The following is a 20,946-nucleotide window of genomic DNA, read 5'->3' on the forward strand; positions in this document are numbered from 1 at the left end:
ACTATCATGGTTTTTTGTTGGTCATTGGTTTCAGTTAATTTAGATATTAGCTGGTGCTTCTCCATTTCTCTTCCGAGTATTAATGTTGCATCCATGGTAGGCACTGATGGCAGCCCCACAGCTGTCTTTTTCATATGGGAAATAGAATGACCACTACCAGTTAAACTAGTAGCTATTATATTGATGTCGGCTCTTTGCTTCACGATTGCAGCAAATCTCTTCTTGATTGCCTTGATCTTCTTAGCTGCCTTACACTGAAATATGAACGATTCTGGTTTTCTACGCATATATCTGGATACAAAATCACCATCACCAGAAGCATCATTTCTCTCGGCCTTCAGCTGGTACTCATCGACAACATCGTCAACAGCATAAGCAACATCTTTCAACTGTTTGAAGTTTGAACCAACTAAGTGATGCATCATCACCAAAAGCTTGATATCCCGCGCTTTCTAGCCAAGAGTTTATATCCTCAACTAGGACCTGGAGCTTCTGGAGATCTTTTTCCACACCCACGATTGAGCTATACTTTCTTATAACCAGTGGTGCCAACTTGTTGCCCACAATCTTTAATATTCCAGATGCTACAGCAGATATGGCGGCAGCTTCGACACCAGTCATCTTTCTGTAAAGTGTCCCTTGTGCCAGAAGTTCCTGCAAAATAAACTCACAGTGATGAAGTTGCTAATCTCAAAACCAAAATACTCCCTCCATTCAGTTATGATAGTCTTATTTCACCTTGGCACAATGACCAAGGAGAAGAACTCTCGCTTATCATCTAATTAATTACATCATCAAACACTCCTGTTTTTTTTTTTTTTTGCAAAAACTCGGTATTGATATTTTCATATACATGCACAAGTCTTTTTTCTAGATGAGCTACTCTGCACGGGGACCTAAACAGCCATTTATATCAGATTTGGGACCACAACTCAAATAGGACTATCAAAAATGGAAAACTCAATTTTGAGAATAGGACTATCATTCTATCAAAAGTGAATGGAGGGAGTAATAGAGAGCCCCATGCCCACCCAAAAAAACTGTACTAAAACATGGCTTCTACATATTGCAACTACTTCATTCATGCAGTGCTTTTTCTTGTCCTTTTCGTGCCTTATGCTGTGACTAGTGCTTCGGAACAGTTGTTGGTTGATTTGATATCTGACCTGGGTAACTAATAGGTGTCCAAAGTAGGCTGAGCCTTTGTCTTGAAATTGCTGAACTGATTTCAGTCCCCCCCCCCCCCCCCCCAAAAAAAATCGTATTTTCCGTAATTAGGAATGAAGTCGCATATGAGACAACAGTTAGGGCGAGGACATTGGACAACATGTTATATGAGAAATATTACATTAAAAAATGAACTAGTTCTTGATGCATATATAAACATACCACCGCTTCGAGCACCGAAGAGGCTGTAGAGAGATCCTGTACCACAAGTCCCTGAGAATATACAGAAGAAAGGCTGATTATTTGCTAAGAATTTTGCAACAGATTAAAGCACAGAGGCCGGGGGGAGTTAGTGGAGCAATAACCTGCCTTCTTCGTTAGAAAATATGAATAGAACACCTACCTGGAGCTCAGATCTGTTTGCTCATCTTGAAAGACTCTAGAGCTAGTGTATGCAAGACAGAGCTTATTACAGGATATATGTGCTGCAGAGTTGAGGCGCTCAAAGATACAAGCGAGGCCAGGAAACTTGTGAGCTGGAGAACTGGAGAGAGGGGATAAACATGGAGATGTCAGATGAGATGATATGAGCAGGCTGCAGGCAGGCAGAGGGTGTTTGTGCCCACCGCCCCACCCTTGAGAATCTTTTCTTTGCTCGAGCATGCTGACTGCTGAGCTGGAAACGTGTCTCTCGCGGACAGCAACTTCTCTCTCTCTCTCTCTCTCTCTCTCTCTCTCTCTCTCTCTCTCTCTCTCTCTCTCTCTCTCTTGACAAACTGTGGGCTTTGACAAACGAATGGGAAGGCGACTCACGCGCTTTTGAGCCGTTGACGTACGCGCGCACGTTGCTCTTCCGATGACGACTTTCGTCGAACGGGTGGCGCGCACTCCTCCAACCGAAATCGATCTGTTTGGATTGATGACGAGCACCACCACCGCTGCCGGAGCTCACTCCTCTCACGAAGTTCGGGAGTTTACAGGAATTGGTGAATGCAAGGATGAGGCTACCACCTTACCCAAGTCATCCCCCTTCCTAAATGTAACTGGGCTTTCCCTCGCGCCGAGTCTTGCTCTTCCGGCATCGTGACAATCCGCCATCGCCATTGCACGCTCGCGGTCGCGGGGCTTAGCCGCTCGCTGCTGCCAACAGTTAGCCATGACTTCTAGATCCAAAGAAATGTTTTGCCTGTTGCAAACGAAGACAAACACTGAGCTGATACTAGAATTTTTCTCTTTCCCAAACTGCACTAGGCCTGTGAATACAGTATAGCAGCCATCAGGACCGGCTCTTAGCATAGGGCCACCAGACGGCCGCCCCAGGCCCACAGTTAATTGCCACAGATAATTGTATAGCTAATTAAATAATCTAATCTCTAAGTTGAGAGTTTTAAAGTTAAGTTTACCTGAACCATCCATGTCTTTTACAGAAATATTTAAGTATGTCAATAAGATGGATTCATATCCTAATGTTTCTATAGCTTATCAAATTTTATTTACTATAACTATCATGGTGGCATCAAATAAAAGCAGTTTTTCGATGTTGAAATAATTAAAAAAACTATTTGAGGTCTACAATATCTTAAGAACGATTGAATCATTCAGCCACCTTATGTATAGAAAAAAAATATTAGATAAGATTGATATCAACATAATCATTAATGACTTTGCCTTAAAAATGTTAGAAGAAACTTTTAAGATATTGTAAATTTTTTTTGATATAATATTTTGATATCACATTAATTGGTATCGATATAATATAAGATTATATATATGTGTATAAAAATATTATACTTGTATAGGAGGCCCAATTTTTATGTTCGCCCTAGAACACCGAAATCTCATATCCGGCCCTGACAACCATTTCAGTCGCGACTATAACAGCAAAAACACACTTTGAGAGACTAACCAATAGGCGAACATGCATAATTACTCGACAAAGATAACAAGCTAAACATAGTCTACAGACTAATTACTGTTGCTATGAATTGATCTTTCACAGCAAACAGCAGCGATGATTGGATTATATGGATCTCACTTTCGCAGAGATGATTTCGGATGTTTTTCTCGGCAAAACACCAAAGGAAAACAGAGAAAGAAATAGTGACGAGTAAACTAGAAAAGTAATGAAGATTTATTTTTATCTTTTCCTGTATCCGCTATTGTGGCACTCGAAGTGCTTATATAACCCTTCTAATACACGATCAATCTAAACAATAGGAGCTATTGTAGCCTGAATAATAGGAGCTACTGTAGCCTGAATAATAGGAGCTACTTTATCCTAAACAATAGGAACTAACTTAAACTGAATAACAGGAGATATCTTAACATATTTCTATTCTCATGTTTTTGTGTCACGACCCAGCATGCATCTTGTTTTGTGAGCCGTTGATCCCCTCGTGCTCCTCCTATGCATACATGTTCTGCTAATGATTTCTTCATTTTTTCTTCTGTAGATGACTTCATGTATCCTTCGCCAGTCCTGCATCAACAGATCACCAAAATTCACCTTCAACACATGCCCCCCTGTTTTTTAGCAAACGCAGTATGCCGAAAAACACTTTCAAATCATCGATCCTACACTGAATCGGCTTATATAATATTCATACATACTTTCTTTTTCCTTCTCTTTTTTATTACATTTTTTTTAACGGCCCTTGTGACACTCGTCCATCAACCATACTACCAAACAGACAACTAAGCTGGTCTGCTTACGAACGTGGTCCGATTCGCAAAAAACAGCCCACACAGCCCGGTGAGCAAACCTCTGCTTGCATCTGCCTCAACCTGTGTCTGAGCTCGATGCTTCGACCAATCCTCCCCCGCACTTACTGCTAGGGTTAGGGAAACAGCCGTGCCATTGCCACGACGCCTTCGCGAGCAGCACAACTCCACCATGGCCACCTCCGGCACACCGCGCAAACAATTTAGAGGCGCGGCAGTCTCTTTTGGTGGCAGCTAAAGGTAACCCTGACCATGTCTTCTCCAATGTGATGGCGGCAACGCCACGCTCCATCGTCCGGCGACAGCTGACGAGATGTGTAAGTGGTCCCAGGCGGCGCTTCCATCCTCGATCCGAGCAGCCTTCCATGGGGCATCTACTCCGATCCTTCGGCCAGCATGACCTCACCAACCCGGACTCCCCGATGGCCAGATTTGCATCCCCTGAAGTTAGCCATCTACTACCAATCAGCTGGTCCCCATCCGCAGAGCACTCGCCCAGGTACATTCCTAATCCATCTGATGTCCCAGATACTACTGTATGCTTGTATAATTTTCTTCCCTTAGCCGGTACAATCGTTCTTATGTTGTACCTCGGCCTTAGTTTGAGGATTTTTTTTTTAACTTCATCATCAGCCTCATATCTTAGCACACCCCCTGCCATATACTAGGGTAGTATTTCTTCAGATATTTACCATTGAGGGCCTTGGGTAATCTCCTTCCTTGCAAGTCCTCAACGAAATATGCATTCCCATGCACAATACCTACAACCTTGAATGGTCCTTCCCAATTCGGCGACCATTTGCCGAATTTATTATTTTTGACTCCCACGGGTAAAATTGTTTTCCATACCAACTCTCCAATCTGAAATGATTTCTCCTTCACCTTTTTATTATAAGCTCTCGCCACTCTCAGCTTTTCTTTCTCTATTTCCCTTAGGGCTGTTAATCGACTGTCATTATTCCCATCAATTCTGTCTAGCATTAGCTCACCATATACCTTAGCCGATAATGAATTCTGACAAGCTACTCTGCAAGCCTGTAAATTCACCTCAATAGGAAGCACCGCCTCTTGTCCATAAACCAATTCAAATGGTGTCACTTTAGTTGCTCCATGCCGAGATACTCGATGAGCCCATAACGCCTCTGACAACACTTCATGCCACCTCTTTGGTTGTTCTGCAATCTTCTTCTTTATCAACCTGATCAACACCTTGTTGCTAGATTCGGCCTGCCCATTAGCTTGCGCATAATACGGCGACGAATTCAATAACTTGATCCGCAAAGATTTGGCAAAATCTTTAAATTGGTGAGACATAAAAGCAGCTCCCTGATCTGTTGTTAATGTTTGTGGAATGCCAAATCTGTATACAATATGCTCTAATACAAAACTAATTAATTCCTTATGCGTCATATTTTTTAAAGGCACAGCTTCAGTCCATTTAGTAAAATAATCAGTAGCCACTAACACGAATCGATGCCTTCTATATGAGCATGGATGAATCTCACCAATAAAATCTAAACCCCACCCTCTAAATGGCCATGGTTTTATAATAGGATGCAATGTGCTTGCTGGCGCTGACTGAATATCCCCAAACCTTTGACACGCCTCACACCCTTTGAAATATCTAAAACAATCCTCCATCATGGTCGGCCAATAAAACCCTGCCCGTTTTAGCATCCACCTCATTTTATGGGCTGACTGATGTGTGCCACACATACCCTCATGTACCTCACCCATAGCTACTTTTGATTCCTCCTCATCTAAGCATTTTAGCAGCAGACCATCTATCGTCCGTCGATACAACTCACCCTCCATTAAAGTATACTTCAAAACTTGCCTCCGAACATTTCTATCTTTGGTATTGCTGGGATTTTGCAAACATTCGACTAATGGTTTCCTCCAATCAGCATTATCCATCCCATCTTGCTGCTCGGCCTCGAATTTTTTATGGCCTGAGTTACTCCTTTCTATACTATTGCTGCCTGCAAACATTGGCTCCTTCTCGATAAAGAACTGACCTCTCTCTATGTTATATCCCGATGCTTGTTGTGCCAAAAAATTAGCTCTACCATTCTTATCTCTAGATATATGTACAATAGTGAAAGTATCCATTTTTTTAACAATATCTAGACACCTGTCTAAATAATTACGCAGCATACCATCTAAACACTGAAATTCCCCTCTCACCTGCTGTACCACAAGCAACGAATCCCCGAACACGTCTATATCTTTTATTCCCATATCATCTAAATGCATTAACCCAAACAACAACGCCTCATACTCAATCTGATTGTTAGTGCAACAATATTCAATCCTAATTGATGTTTCATGCAATAAACCATTTGGTGACACTAAAACATAGCCGATTCCCTGCCCTTCCTTGCACACAGAACCATCGAAAAATAATTGCCAAGGACGAATATTAAGACATGAGATTTCCTGCTCTACATCAACCCTATGTTCAGTTATAAAATCAGCTATAACTTGCCCTTTCATAGAAGATAAAGACTCATAAATTAGATCGTACTCTATCAAAGCATATGCCCACTTCCCGACTCGACCACTAAGAATCGGCTTCTGCAACATATATTTAACCACATCCGTTTGACATACTACAGTACAAGTACTTGAGAGCAAATAATGTCGAAACCGGGTGCATGCAAAATACAAGGATAAGCAGAGTTTTTCAATGAACACATACCTGCTCTCGCTGTCCAGCAGACGACGGCTTAAATAGGCCACCACACTCTCTTTCCCACCATGTTCTTGTATTAAAACAGCGCCGATTACCTTCTCTTGTGCTGCAATATACAATCTGAAAGGCACTCCCGCCTTGGATGCTTTAAGCACTGGCGGCTTTGCCAAATATCCCTTAATAACAGCGAATGCCTCCCTCTGTTCAGCTCCCCACTTAAAATCAGATTCATGTTTAAGCCGAATAAGAGGTACGAATGACTCAATTTTGCCGGCCAAATTGGATATAAATCGCCTCAAGTAATTAATCTTTCCTAATAACCTTTGAACGTCTCTTTTGCATGTCGGCTCTCCCAATTTATCAATTGCTTCCACCTTTTTTGGATCAATCTCAATCCCGTGCTCATGCACCATAAAGCCTAAAAACTTACCAGCCGACACTCCGAATGCGCATTTGAGGGGATTCATCTTTAAACCATACTTTCGCATCCTCCCCAATGCCAACCGTAAATCGGCTAAATGGTCACTGAAAGCAGCCGATTTCACCACAACATCATCAATGTAGATTTCTAACACAATGCCCAAAAGATCATGAAAAATAAGGTTCATGGCCCGTTGATATGTTGCACCAGCATTCTTTAATCCAAATGTCATCACAACCCATTCAAACAACCCCACAAAACCAGGGCAACGAAAGGCTGTCTTAGATACATCCTCTTCGGCCATAAAAATCTGGTTATACCCTGCATTACCGTCCAAAAAACTAATGATTTTATTCCCTGAAGCCTGATTAACAAGTTCATCGGCTATAGGCATTGGGTATTCATCTTTCGGGGTGGCCCTGTTTAGATCCCTAAAATCCACACAAATCCTGATCTTCCCTGTATTCTTCTTCTCAACCGGCACTATATTAGAAATCCATTCCGCATACCTGCATGGCCTTATGAAATTTGCTTTCAACAGCCGATCAACTTCTTCCTTAACTCTGTCATGGATGTCGTGGTTAAATCGTCTAGGTGGCTGCTTATGTGGCCTAAACCCATGCTTAATTGGTAGCCTATGCTCAACCAACTCCCTACTCAGCCCTGGCATCTCAGTATAATTCCATGCAAAACAATCTCTAAATTCTCTAAGTAAATCACATACCTTTTGCCTCTGATCGGCTATTAATTTAGCACTTACAAATGTTGGCCTTGGCACCTTTCCGTCTCCAATATCGACTTCCTCTAGTTCATCAACAGATGAGAACCCCTGTCCTAACTTTCCAAGGTCATCAAAATCATCCACCATCTCACCCATATCGTTTTTGTTTAAACGATATTCATCTGTCCTCTCCTGTAACCATTTTAAATTATCGTGTTCATTCATTTATAATGCTGCGTCATTGAGCCGTGCTATGTCAGCCGGCTTTACATGAATAGGCACAAAACTATCTCGATCTACACTGATAAAATCATATCCTGACAAATCTCTTCCTGTCAAACACCGCATATTACCGTGCTGCCATTCCATTGGCGTTTCCATGAGTGCGATACACATAGCGGTGTCTGCTTCAATCACCTCCACCTGATCACCTACCCATTGAACCAAAAACTGATGCAAAGTAGATGGTACACAACCATTAGCATGTATCCAGTCTCGCCCTAGCAAAACATTATACCTCCCTTTCACATCCACCACGAAAAAGGCCGTTGGGACAGTTTTGCTGCCCACTGTGAGTTCAACAGACATAATTCCTTTTGCTTGTGATGGCTCCCCTGAAAACCCACTTAGATTCATATTCGTCTTAATTAGCTCACTCTCTTTGTATCCTAACTTAGAAAACACGGATAGCGGCATCACATTCACACCTGCTCCCCCGTCGACCAACATGCCCCCCATTGGCTTCCCATCAATGTGACCACGAACATATAATGGTTTTAGATGAGATCCCTGCTCACTTGTTTTTTCAAACACAGCACGTTCAGCCCCCAATATTAGCTCGGCCTCATCTCCCTCTCCTGCTCTGAACTCAGTAGGTAAAACAAACACCATGTTTATATCCATGTCCCCTTGTGCTTCAGCGCTTTCTTCTTTATCAGAACCACTGCTGGTATCATCATCTTTTTCCTCCCTGGCCAATCGTTTCTCCCTCCACGTTTTCTTAGGGATAACCATTGGTCTATCCTCGTTAAACCACCTGTCACGCTCCTCCTCTTTCATCTTTTCTGTCATTTCCATAGTCCTCAACCGCTGGACACGACGCTTTTGCGTACGGCTTAACCCAGGTGGACACCATCTCGGTGCTGGTTTTGTACCGGGCGCAACTGAACCATGATTTTTCTTGCCCCCCACGTCCAGTACACTGCCAGCTGAAGCTCGACCAGCAGGACCTACATTCTGGGTGACATCAATCAACATATTTTTTCCGCCTGTATCAACCTGTTCTCTAACTGGTACCCTTGCTGGTATTGCTCTTTGCTTATTACTGCAACCTGATTGTTCAACCAATGTGTGATGCTCCCCCCTATAGTGGCCATCCATCACAACACCGGGACCAACTATGCGTTGACTTGCAATCATTTCAGCCCTGCGTTCACCTTCCCAGCTAGCAGAGTTATTCATTTCTCGTGCAGCCCCTACGTCAAGCCTCATGCGCTTGCTGCTCACCCCTTGATCACCACCACCTCGCAGCATGCTCCCTTGTGATTTGTTTGTCCTAGCAGCAGCTACGCGTCCATGCCCTATGCTTGGCTTAGCTGCCACTTCCTCACCCTTCTTTGTGTAATTCTTAGTGACAACCACCTGACCATTCTGCTTTGCCACTTCTGCCTGGGAACCTTCTGTATCATTTAATATGTCGCACTCCACTGTTCCCACTATGACTTTAGAGCATCTTTTGCTCGGTGGCTCATCTCGCCCATCAACAATAACACCCCCTTCTTCTGTTTTTTTGCCCATATGCAGCCCTCTGGCATCTGCTGGGTTGTGAGAAGCCCATTTCTTTTGAATCTGCGAGCACAACTCCTCGGGACCTTTTGATATGGCAACAGCCCTGGGCTGACTCCCCATACTTCTCCCTAGCCTGCTCCATACTCCATGCTTTCTCTCTGTCTCTAAATATGGTTGCTTCTGGAATTCACGTTGTGAGAACAAATCTCGGTTTTCTGCATGAGCACAGTTTCCTCTACTTCTCCAGTTCAGCGACCCTCCCCTCTGTCCAAAAAGGCCGCCTCCTGCCCCTTCTGGAGACCTGGGTCTCTTGAAACCTCTAAAATGTTGGAACTCATTTCTTTTCCATTGTGAAGTATATTTGTTGAGCAAAAATTCAGAAGTTGGTTTAAAGACAGACTGAACCCTTTTTCTCTCATTTACTTTCCACACACCAACTTCCGGACTCTTTGGTATTATCATCTTGAGTTTGAGATCATCAGAGATAACCACATTCTTGCCTTTAGTAGTTTCGGCCTGATCTGTCCGAACTAACACTCTTTTGCTCTCGAAATCAATTACATTGATAGGGAATGGATCTTTATCAAGCTTCATTTTGTTAGCTTCTCCAAATGTCAATCGTCCATCAGTCAGGGCCGATTGTATCTGACGGCGAAAATAATTACACTCGTTAGTAGAATGAGAAAATGAATTATGCCATTTACAATAATCTTTCTTAGCCAATTGCTCAGGGGGTGGAATAACATGCCCCTCCCTTAATCTAATGATGTTATTCTGTAATAAGATGTCAAACAATTTATCACACTTGGACACATCAAATGTATATTTCATCTCTTCCCTTTTCCCTGGACTTGGCTTTAAAAAAGTACACGCCATAGGCCTACCCTTTGGCGCATCTACCCATTCAGCCACGCATACATCTGTCTCCTCATCACTATCAGTATTGGGCTCCAACATGTTAACCTCACGTTTCTCCTTTTCCCTACTATTCGTGTCTCTAAATCGGCTATATTGTTGTTTATCCCTAACACGATTTTCATGGGTGATAGCGCGCTGCATAACTTGGTTTATATCGTTAAAGTCTTGCCCCTCTAACTTCTCCTTCAGATAAGACGACAACCCTGCAAAAGCTAAATCGGCCAAGTCCCTTTCCCCTAGAGTTAAGTTATAACATTTATTCCTAGTTTCCCTAAATCTTTTAATGTACTCAGAAACAGTCTCATTATATTTCTGTCTGACTGTAGTAAGATGTGATAACCTAAGCTCAGTCTCACCACAATAAAAGTAGTCATGAAATTTTTTCTCCAAACACGCCCAAGTACTAATTGAATTCGGTGCTAAAGATGTAAACCAATTGAAGGCAGTGCTGGACAATGATAGAGGAAACAATTTAACTTTGTGGGCATCAGTTATACCTATATCATTTACTTGTGCCAAGTATTGTCCTACATGTTCATAGGTGGTTTTTGAATCGTCTCCCGAAAATTTCACAAAATCTGGAATTCTAAAACCCCGAGGATATGGCACTGTATCAAAAAAATCTGGGTAAGGCTTCTTATAGGATCTAGTATGCCCTTTAGGCTCAAAACCAAATTCCCTAAGAGTCCTTGCTACCTGCTCCCTAACATTTTCAAATGCTTCACCATCATAAGTCACAGGTGTCATAAAAGGGGTCGAACACAATGCTCCCTGCGCCCCTGCCACATGCCTGTTTGGTACAGATCCTTGCGGCACTCCGTTTCCTATGGGATTAATAGATGGTCCATAAGCCACACTTTGGTAATATGGCTGCTGCAGATTAGAATTTGCTACTGCACTCCCACTCGTACCCTTAGCGGATGCATCTATGGTGTTGGGTGCAACTGCTATGCCGAAGCTAGACGTGTCTGGCGAATTCGCTGCACGTTTACCCTGACTCTCTTCTTGTATCTGTTGAACTATAGATCGAATCTGTCTAGGCATGTTGTTGCTTATATCTTGCTTAAATTCAGATCTAAACGCATCGAAAGAATTACGTACTCCCTCAGAAATCATACGCGTAATTTCTGTGACATCAGTCCCATACTTGCTAGCTACAGAAGTATCAATCATGTGAGCTAGCTCTTCGCAAGTGACAGATGAACTTACCTTTTTGTCGGACGTGCTTGCCCCAATGGTCTGTTTGATCACACCATTCTTGGTTTTTCGGAAACAAGCCAACCTCTCGTTCCGTTTCTCTTCCATCTCTCGTGCGATTTCTTCTTCAATCTCTTTCCTGTCTACCTCTGTAAGATCTTCCATCGTGACTTTGATCACGTTCAAGGGATGAACTTCAGATTTGTCTAGCGCCGTTTTCTTCGCTGTCTTGTCCTCCATAGCCCCGACTATGATTGGCGATGAGGACGCCAATCACCAGCAGTTTGCCGCCGTGAAACGATTACAAATCGTCCCCAGCGGAGTCGCCAAATCTGTTGCTATGAATTGATCTTTCACAGCAAACAGCAGCGATGATTGGATTATATGGATCTCACTTTCGCAGAGATGATTTCGGATGTTTTTCTCGGCAAAACACCAAAGGAAAACAGAGAAAGAAATAGTGACGAGTAAACTAGAAAAGTAATGAAGATTTATTTTTATCTTTTCCTGTATCCGCTATTGTGGCACTCGAAGTGCTTATATAACCCTTCTAATACACGATCAATCTAAACAATAGGAGCTATTGTAGCCTGAATAATAGGAGCTACTGTAGCCTGAATAATAGGAGCTACTTTATCCTAAACAATAGGAACTAACTTAAACTGAATAACAGGAGATATCTTAACATATTTCTATTCTCATGTTTTTGTGTCACGACCCAGCATGCATCTTGTTTTGTGAGCCGTTGATCCCCTCGTGCTCCTCCTATGCATACATGTTCTGCTAATGATTTCTTCATTTTTTCTTCTGTAGATGACTTCAGGTATCCTTCGCCAGTCCTGCATCAACAGATCACCAAAATTCACCTTCAACAATTACTAGTCTTCAGAACCAAACATTAAGGTAGAGCACCAGCACCAACAGCTAGATAAGTAAGCAGCTGATACTTTTTTCGATAAAGGAAGCTTTATATTAAAGGTTACCAAGAGCGATACATCAAGAGGATACATAGTCTTGGTACACAAACTTCCGGCCTCTGCCTAATGCACATAGCCAAACTAAAAAAAACAAACAAACATAAACGCAGCAACTTTCCCAGTCTAGCGACAGTCGATCCGAAGACTAGATCGCCACCCATGCACCCGGGAAAAAAAGACCGTGGCCGTTCGCACCAAGAGTCGCGAACCCTCCACAACCAACGGTCGCAGCTCCTCTCGCTGAAGGATGGCCCAACTTGATAGCTTCTGTGACGCCAAATGGATAACCTGCAAAGGAGAACACAAGATTTTTTTTCTCAAAAACTAAGTCATTTCTACAGATCCAGAGCGCCCAGCACAGCACGGCCGCTCCAAGTAGAAGCAATGGTTTCAGCACACTATTAAAACCTTGAAGCCAATCCCCAAACATATGGTCTACATTTTGTGGTTGGTTGATTCCGGTGGCCATCAGAAACACGCTCCAGACTGATCGAGCAAGCCGACAATCAAAGAAGAGGTGTTGAATGGTCTCTTCCTTGTGACAAGAGGCGCATGACAAACTACCTTGCCAGTTTCGTTTAGCCAAATTGTCTTTTGTGAGGATTACGCCCTTACGTAAATACCATAGAAAAATTTTAAATTTCAGGGGGGCCTTTAGCTTCCAAAGCTCTTTATTAACATTAGGGATATTTCTGAGCATCAAAGCAGCGTAGTGCGATTTAACCGAGAATCTACCATTCATGGAAAGGGTCCAGCGGAAGGTGTCCTGTTCGTGGGACAGCTCCACGCCTTGTATGCGTGACAAAAGAGAAAGCCAATCGATCAAATTGGCTCCAAATAACTGTCTCCGCCAGGAAAAGTTCGGAGGCGAAACGCTCAAGGCTTCTGATATTGAAATGAATTTTTTCCTCGCAATGTTATACAGGGCTGGATATTGGTCTTTTAAAGAGGACCCATCCAACCAGGCATCCTCCCAGAACCTCACTTGAGAGCCATCCTTTATGAGGAATGAGCCAAAACGGAGGAAGGTTAGCTTTACTTTCATTAAGCCTGACCAAAAATGGGAGTCACCAAGTTTCCACTGCACATGAGACAAAGGTTTTGAGCCAACATATTTATTACGCAGTAATTGTTGCCACATTCCATCTGTGGTGAGTAGCTTGTACAACCATTTACTGAGAAGGGCTGTATTCATCATATTCAGATCCAAGATACCAAGGCCCCCTTGATCCTGAGGTTGACATAGAATGTTCCATTTAGCAAGTCTATATTTCCTTTTGTTTTCATTCCCCTGCCAAAAGAACCTCGATCGAAAATAGTCTAACTTCTTAAGGACCCCTTTAGGTAGGGAGAAGAAGGACATCATATACATCGGTAGGCTACTAAGCACTGACTTAATCAAAGTCAGGCGTCCTCCGATAGACAAGTGCTTCCCTTTCCAACTGCTAAGTCTCTTCTCAAAGCGCTCTTCGACTTTAGCCCAGTCTCTATTTTTTAGCTTTCGGAAGTGGATTGGAATACCAAGGTAATTGATGGGGAGGTTACCCGGTTTACATCCAAAGAGTTCTGTATAAAGTTCTAAATTCTCCTGGGCAGCCCCAAAACAAAACACTTCACTCTTATGGAAGTTGATCTTTAGGCCTGAAGCTTGTTCAAATGCAAATAGAAGAAGCTTCATATTGCACGCTTTGTCCGGATCATGATCCATAAAGAGTATAGTATCATCTGCGTATTGGAGAATTGAGAGCCCGCCATCAACAAGGTGAGGGATCATTCCCACAACCTGCTCATCCGTTTTGGCCCTACTAATGAACACTTGTAGCATGTCTGCCATAATATTGAACAAGAGGGGAGATAAAGGATCCCCTTGTCGGAGTCCTTTTTTTGTTTGAAAGAAATCTCCGATATCGTCATTAACATTCACCGCTACACTTCCTCCCGAAATGAAGGTCTTAATCCAAGATATCCATTTGGACGAGAAACCCTTCATCCTGAGAGTTTGATATAAAAAAGGCCACCTCACCTTATCATAGGCTTTCTCAAAGTCAAGCTTAAGGATTACACCACTGAGTTTTTTCCGATGGAGTTCGTGTATTGTTTCATGTAGAATTACCACCCCTTCCAGGATATTACGACCTTTGATAAAGGCCGTCTGCGTCGGGCTAACAACCTTATCTGCTACTGAACCCAGCCTATTAGTGGTCACCTTGGTGAATATTTTATAGCTCACATTCAGAAGACAGATTGGCCTATATTGCTGAATAATATTTGCCTCTTGCACCTTAGGAATGAGGGTGATCACTCCAAAATTAAGGCTAAATAGAGGGAGGTCTCCCTTTGATAAATCCTTAAACATTTGCACTAGGTCGTCCTTGATGGTCTCCCAAAATTGTTGATAAAATTCAACTGGAAAACCATCCGGACCTGGAGCCTTATTGTGATTCATTGAAAAGATGGCCTCCTTTATTTCAGTTTCCGAAAAATTTGCCGTGAGTAAGCTATTTTCCTGACAAGAGACCTGTGGGATATCTTGATTAAAGGATTCATCTAAAGTGAAGGAGTTTTCCTCCGGCTCACCAAATAAACCTTTGTAAAACTCAGTGATAAACTTTTTAAGATTGTCGTGACCTTCTACTTTAGAATTGCCATTCTCAAGCGAGAAGATTCTCTTTTTTCTGTGTTTCCCATTGGCAATCATATGAAAGTATTTTGTGTTGTTATCTCCTAGGAGAACATCCTTTGTTTTTGCCCGTTGAAAATACTTGATCTCTTCCTCCCTAAGAAGTTTGGTCAACTGGTCACGCGAGTGAGTCAAGCAGACAAGCTCAGACTCATTCAGATCTCTTGTTTCAGCTTCAGTATCCAACGTGCAGATAATATTTTGGAGGTCTGATTTCCTTTTCTTATAATCCCCATTTGTTTGGGCCGCCCAACCTCGGAGGAACCGCCGTAATGCGCTCAGCTTATTATTCCATCTTTGCACCGAGTTACGACCCTTACATGTATTAGCCCAAATTTCCTTGATATGGTCCTGAAAACCTTCCCTTTGTAGCCAATTCAGTTCAAACTTGAATTTCTTCTTACTTCCAACGAAGGCAGGATAGCCAGTGTTAAGAAGCAAGGGGGTATGGTCGGATACGCCTCTATCTAAGGCTTGGAGTGTTACCAAAGGAAACTTAAATTCCCATTCTGTAGACATGAGTGCTCTATCGAGCTTTTCATAAGTAGGTATGGGGAGGGAATTTGCCCAGGTATATTGTCTACCTGTTAGGTCTATTTCTCTTAAATCCAAGCTATCTATCACAGCATTGAAGAGAAAAGGCCAGCGACCATTAAACCTGTCATTGTTTTTCTCCTTACTGCTTCTCATTATATTAAAATCCCCCCCAATGAGGAACGGAAGAGAAATCTGATGGCAAGCCCGAACAAGCTCCGTTAGAAAAGCTGATTTGAATTCTTCTTGAGCTGGGCCATACGCAACCATCAAAATCCATTTGAAGTTATCTGTTCTATTGCACAGATGGAATTTAATGTAAAATTTTCCTTCAGCGATAAGGGTTACATCAAAAGCATCCGCTCTAACTCCCAGAAGGATGCCACCAGATCTGCCCCTCGGTGGAAGACAGTGCCAGATAAAATCTACTCCACCAGACAGACGCGCCAAATTTGCAGTGGACATATCCTGCTTTCCGGTTTCCATTATCGCTAAGAAGTCTAGGTTGTGGTCCCTCACAGCCTCCGAAATGTAACGATATTTAGCCAAGTCTGAAAGACCTCTGCTATTCCAGAAAAAGCCCTTCATTAGGAACCATTCATTTTTTGTTTCGACATACCCCCACCATATTGGCTTTTATGATTTTTAGGGCGCTTTTTTGACTGTCTTGCAGATGCCATAAGATCACAAATTTTTGTGTCCAGGTCTACATCGTCAAAGTTCGCATCAGCTACATCATTTAGTAGGTGAGTTAAGAGGTCATTGTTTATTTCATCAACCTCCTCATCACTCACCGAGCAAGAGTTACCTGTATTGCTCTCTTCCAAGCTGGGTGATTCAAGAGTAGTGTGTGAATTAGTAGCCTTCCTATCCAATTCCATTTTTTTTAAACCATTGATCGATCTATTAACTGCAAACTCATCATCGCCCAACATGAATCCTATCTTTTTTAGCTTACTGGCACAAGAAAGATTTGACAGATCATTGATAGCAGTGACAGCCGAAGCTTGCTCCATACCTGACTGAAACGGCCCAATCGGAAGAGATGAAGTGGACACCGTGCGTAGCGCTTGACCAGCCGGCTTGAATCCACTCAAATCGCCATCAAGATTGCGACGAGAAGCCCTCTTCATAGCCTTCAAAGTAGAATCCTCATCTACATGAGTAGATCCATCTTTAGATAAGGCAATAAAGCGTGCACTTCTACGAACAAAAGCAGGTGAGTCTGAATTGTTTTTGTATAATGGAAAAAAATTCGAACCTTTCCCCGGAGGCATCAGTTTCTTCTCCGGTGGGATGGGCAATTTTACTTGCCCCGCCCCAATATGCAAACTGCGTTCAATCTTCCTTACATCATCCATCGGCCGGCCCTCCCTTTCAAATGCAAAACTCCTCTGTCCCTGGAATGCAGGCTGCAAAGAATATTCAGTCTGCATAGGAGGAGGATAAATTTCAAGAATGGGAGGGGGGCAAACATGTACCATGGACCAGCAACATGCCGCTGGCATATTCATGGCCGTGTGTGCCGAAGTAAGCACAACAGACGGACCAACCCCCTTCTTGTTACTTACTAACTGCTCATCAGGAATATTCTGTAGCAAAAAGTTGCAGCCATTAGTGCTATCTGACCCAACAACAATATTCCTTTTGCCACAAGAAAATACTCCAGCAGAAAGTTGTGAGTAAATATTCTGCATTCTATGCTTCTGTCGTGCAGCCTGCTGATAAAATTCAGTACGCATAGTAGGACCAAATTCAAGCGAGGGAGGGAGGAAAGCATGTACCTTGGACCAGCTGCTTGCGTCAGGCACAATCCTGGTCGTGTGTACAGAGTTAATCACACCAGTCGGGTCAGCCCCTTTCATGTTACTCACTATCTGCTCATCAAGAATACTCTGTAGCATTAAGTTGCAGCCATTAGTATCATATGACCCAACAACAGAGCTCCTTTTGCCACCAGAAAGAAACCCAGCAGCAGATGACATTCCATTCTTATGCAGCTTCAGATCTGCCCCAGTTCGGCCATTCAAAGAGGGACGTACAGAATGCAGGGCAGACAAGTTGAGCAAAGGAAAACCCTTCATCACAGCAGGCACAGGTTCATTAGCCTTCTCCAAGGGTGAAATGGCAGCAGCCCCAAGCATTGGAGAATCTTCTCCATCACCAAAACCCCCTGCCATAGAACCAGCACCACCCCCCTTCCCATCTAATTTATGCTTTTTGAAAGCATGTTCTGGACTTTTACCCTCTTGTTCAGAAACCTTGTCCATACCACCCCCACCATCATTACGAGACTCCTCCCTAAAAATCACCGGAGATGCAGGAATGAAGTTCTTATCCTCTATAGAATAGGTGATCTCGTATCCCTTCTTGTCAAAAACAATATCGGTGGTCAGGGGTAGTGGATCTCTGCTCATCACACCAACAAGCAGTCTGATGACGCCCATCTTTCTATAGGTGTACATGTCTACATCAAGAGTGGCGCCGATTACCGATCCTAGGGCCCAAAAACCCAAATAATGCCTCCAAGCGTGAGGTACTCCCCTCACATGAACCCAAACCTCGTCCAATTGATAACTGGGTTCAACATCACTAGCATCCTTCCATTCAGAGATGGTGAGAGTAACTCCATGATTTTTGAGAGTGAACTCCACATCAGCCATCCTAATCAGTTCATCAACTGAGGGAAAGCAGCTGATACTGACTTTTTGTATCTTTCTTTCCCAACAATGTATTAGGCCTATGAAATATGAATTAGAGCAGAGAAGGCATTCCAGTCGCAACTATAACCTATAACAGCAAAACACACTTGAACGGGAGACTGACCAGCAAAACATACTCCAGAGACTAATTACTAGTCTTCATAACTGCACATTAAGGTAAAGCAGCAGCAGCAGCAGCCAGATAAGCAGCTCCATGGACAGAAAACGAAACCACCAACAAGCACAGCCATCTTTCGCAAAATTCGGCAGGCCATCACTCAACGGTAGGACTTCTGGAACCTGGCGCGGGCACCACAGCCGCCAAACTTCTTGTGTTCGTGGCGCATGGGGTCGGCGACGAGGATAGCGGTTGACAAGGTCCTTGACCTCAATCTTGGTGGCCTCGTCGAAGCACTGCACCATGCCCGGGGCCGGGCGGCTCAGCACGGACATGGTTGAAAGGAAGCTTCAATCTGATAGAGCGGTCATAAAAAATTTCAGAATACCTTAACATTGTTGAACTCAAGTGGCAAGATGTTGACGAGAGAGTTCTCAAAGTTTTCAAGTGTCTTTCTACCTTTAACATATGTAAGCTAACTTGCAAATTTTCTAGCATTGTCAGGTTAAGTGAACATAAGGCAGTTAATGGGATTATCTAGCTGTTGTTAATGCAGTTTTAAGATTATGCCAAGTTACTGATTTTCTGTTCCAGTAGATAACAATAAAGAATAAACTCTTAGAGTTTTTTTTTTTTTTGCTTTTTCATTTTTGTACAGGTTTTGGTTTCTGGTTTGAGGGGCTATAAAATTTGGGCTGTCAAGGTATCTACCATCTTTCAGTGTCACAAAATGTAAGGTCAGACAGAGTTGGCTGCAAATATACAGGCGATTGGGTGTGTGTTATGTCAGCTACAGACTTGTAGTTCTATGAGTGTCTAATAAATGAAAGCACAAATTGTTCAGAACTTTAAATATCAATAGCTGTATTAGGCACATCATATAGCGGTGCCCCATCCGGTGCAGTGCATCAAGAGAGCTATCGTGGCAGGTAAGCGAGCTACTGACCGGATAACATGGCAGCTATGTCATGCATAAAGAGCCACATGCGGCTCCCTCTTCTCTGTCGCCCAGCTCGTCGGCTGAAATCCGGGATCTTTTTGTTGAATCCCCCCCCCCCCCCCTTCTCCCAGCATTAGAGCAAGGCATTTCCCCGCTCCTTTGCTTGTTTTACCCTTGGTTAAGGTACCTAGAATTTGAACAAAATTCGAATTAGTTTAAAATGGTATACAGTTTTGGTAGATTGAATACGTGTAGAAACTATTTTTTGAGGCCTGTCCTTAATCTGTACATGTACATATAGTTGTACATGTGTTACAAACTAGTTGGGACATTTTGCATCATTTTGAAGAGAATGAGAAAATAGGTTCGTCAATGATCTAATAATAGAGTAGTAGTAACACGTAATGGAAAGGGAGCTGGTTCATTTCTAGAGCTCGATACAGCAGAATAAACTCACCAGATGATGCAGGCCGCTGATAACCCAATCATCAAAGTAGGGATGTGGGAGATGAGGTGCCAGTCCTCCCCCTGTCCTGCCTCACAACGCCTCTCCAGATCAGGGCACCTACGGATCCGCAACCCCATCAGAGTGGTGAGACCCTTTGTGTCTTGAGGCAAGGATTTGATCCCCGGGCAGCCATCGACGACCAGGTTTTCAAGGGAGGCGAGGCTGCTCATCATCCCCCTCGGTAAGGACGCGAGGCCCTGGCACTCGATGATCTGGAGTTGTTGAAGGGAGGTGAGGCCGGACATGGATTGGGGAAGGCAAGCCAGCCTCGGGCAATCGCTGATTCTGAGCTGGCGTAGAGAGCAGAGCTCCCCTAGGCATTCAGGCAGCCGGTGGAGTCCGTAGCATGCATCTATGGCAAGCACCTGGAGGGATGCGAACTGCCGCATTGACTGGGGAAGGCTGCTCAGGCCATGACAGATATGGATGTGAAGCTTCGGCAGGGACACGCGCAGCACTACAAGAGCTGAGCACGCGGACACAGTCAGTGACTGGAGGAATATGAGGCTCCGCAACCCCTCTGGCATGTGTAGCAGCAGCTTCCACCCACATCCAGACCCTAGCTCTGTCACCCCCCACAGCCGAAGGGTCTTCAGGTGGCCGAAGTTGGAGTAGGAAGAGGACCCCAGGCATTGGTCTGCAGGCAGTTGCAGCAGCTTCCACTCGCATCCAGACCCTAGCTATTATATTGATGTCAGCTCTTTGCTTCACGATTGCAGCAAATCTCTTCTTGATTGCCTTGATCTTCTTTGCTGCCTTACACTGAAATATAAACGATTCTGGTTTTCTACACATATATCTGGACACGAAACCACCATCACCAGAAGCATCGTTTCTCTCGGCCTTCAGCTGGTACTCA

At 43.5% G+C, this 20,946-nt stretch overlaps 1 long non-coding RNA gene and 1 pseudogene across 2 annotated transcripts; one reads left to right on the forward strand and one right to left on the reverse strand.

Moving 5' to 3' along the window:
- Positions 1 to 205: 205 nt before the first annotated feature.
- On the reverse strand, positions 206 to 20,532 carry LOC100192812 (uncharacterized; annotated as a pseudogene). Its single transcript, NR_152383.2, has 9 exons — positions 20,037 to 20,532; positions 19,586 to 19,766; positions 17,604 to 18,994; positions 17,301 to 17,411; positions 17,081 to 17,231; positions 16,838 to 16,975; positions 1,571 to 2,353; positions 1,390 to 1,440; positions 206 to 654 (listed from the first exon to the last, which is right to left on the reverse strand). The product of NR_152383.2 is annotated as an uncharacterized protein (transcript).
- On the forward strand, positions 3,627 to 19,576 carry LOC118476992 (uncharacterized). Its single transcript, XR_004857893.1, has 3 exons — positions 3,627 to 4,128; positions 4,220 to 4,387; positions 19,298 to 19,576. It is a non-coding gene; the product is annotated as an uncharacterized lncRNA (long non-coding RNA).
- Positions 20,533 to 20,946: the final 414 nt, after the last annotated feature.

Source organism: Zea mays, chromosome 4 (genome assembly GCF_902167145.1).
Source record: "Zea mays cultivar B73 chromosome 4, Zm-B73-REFERENCE-NAM-5.0, whole genome shotgun sequence".
Taxonomy (NCBI): domain Eukaryota; kingdom Viridiplantae; phylum Streptophyta; class Magnoliopsida; order Poales; family Poaceae; genus Zea; species Zea mays.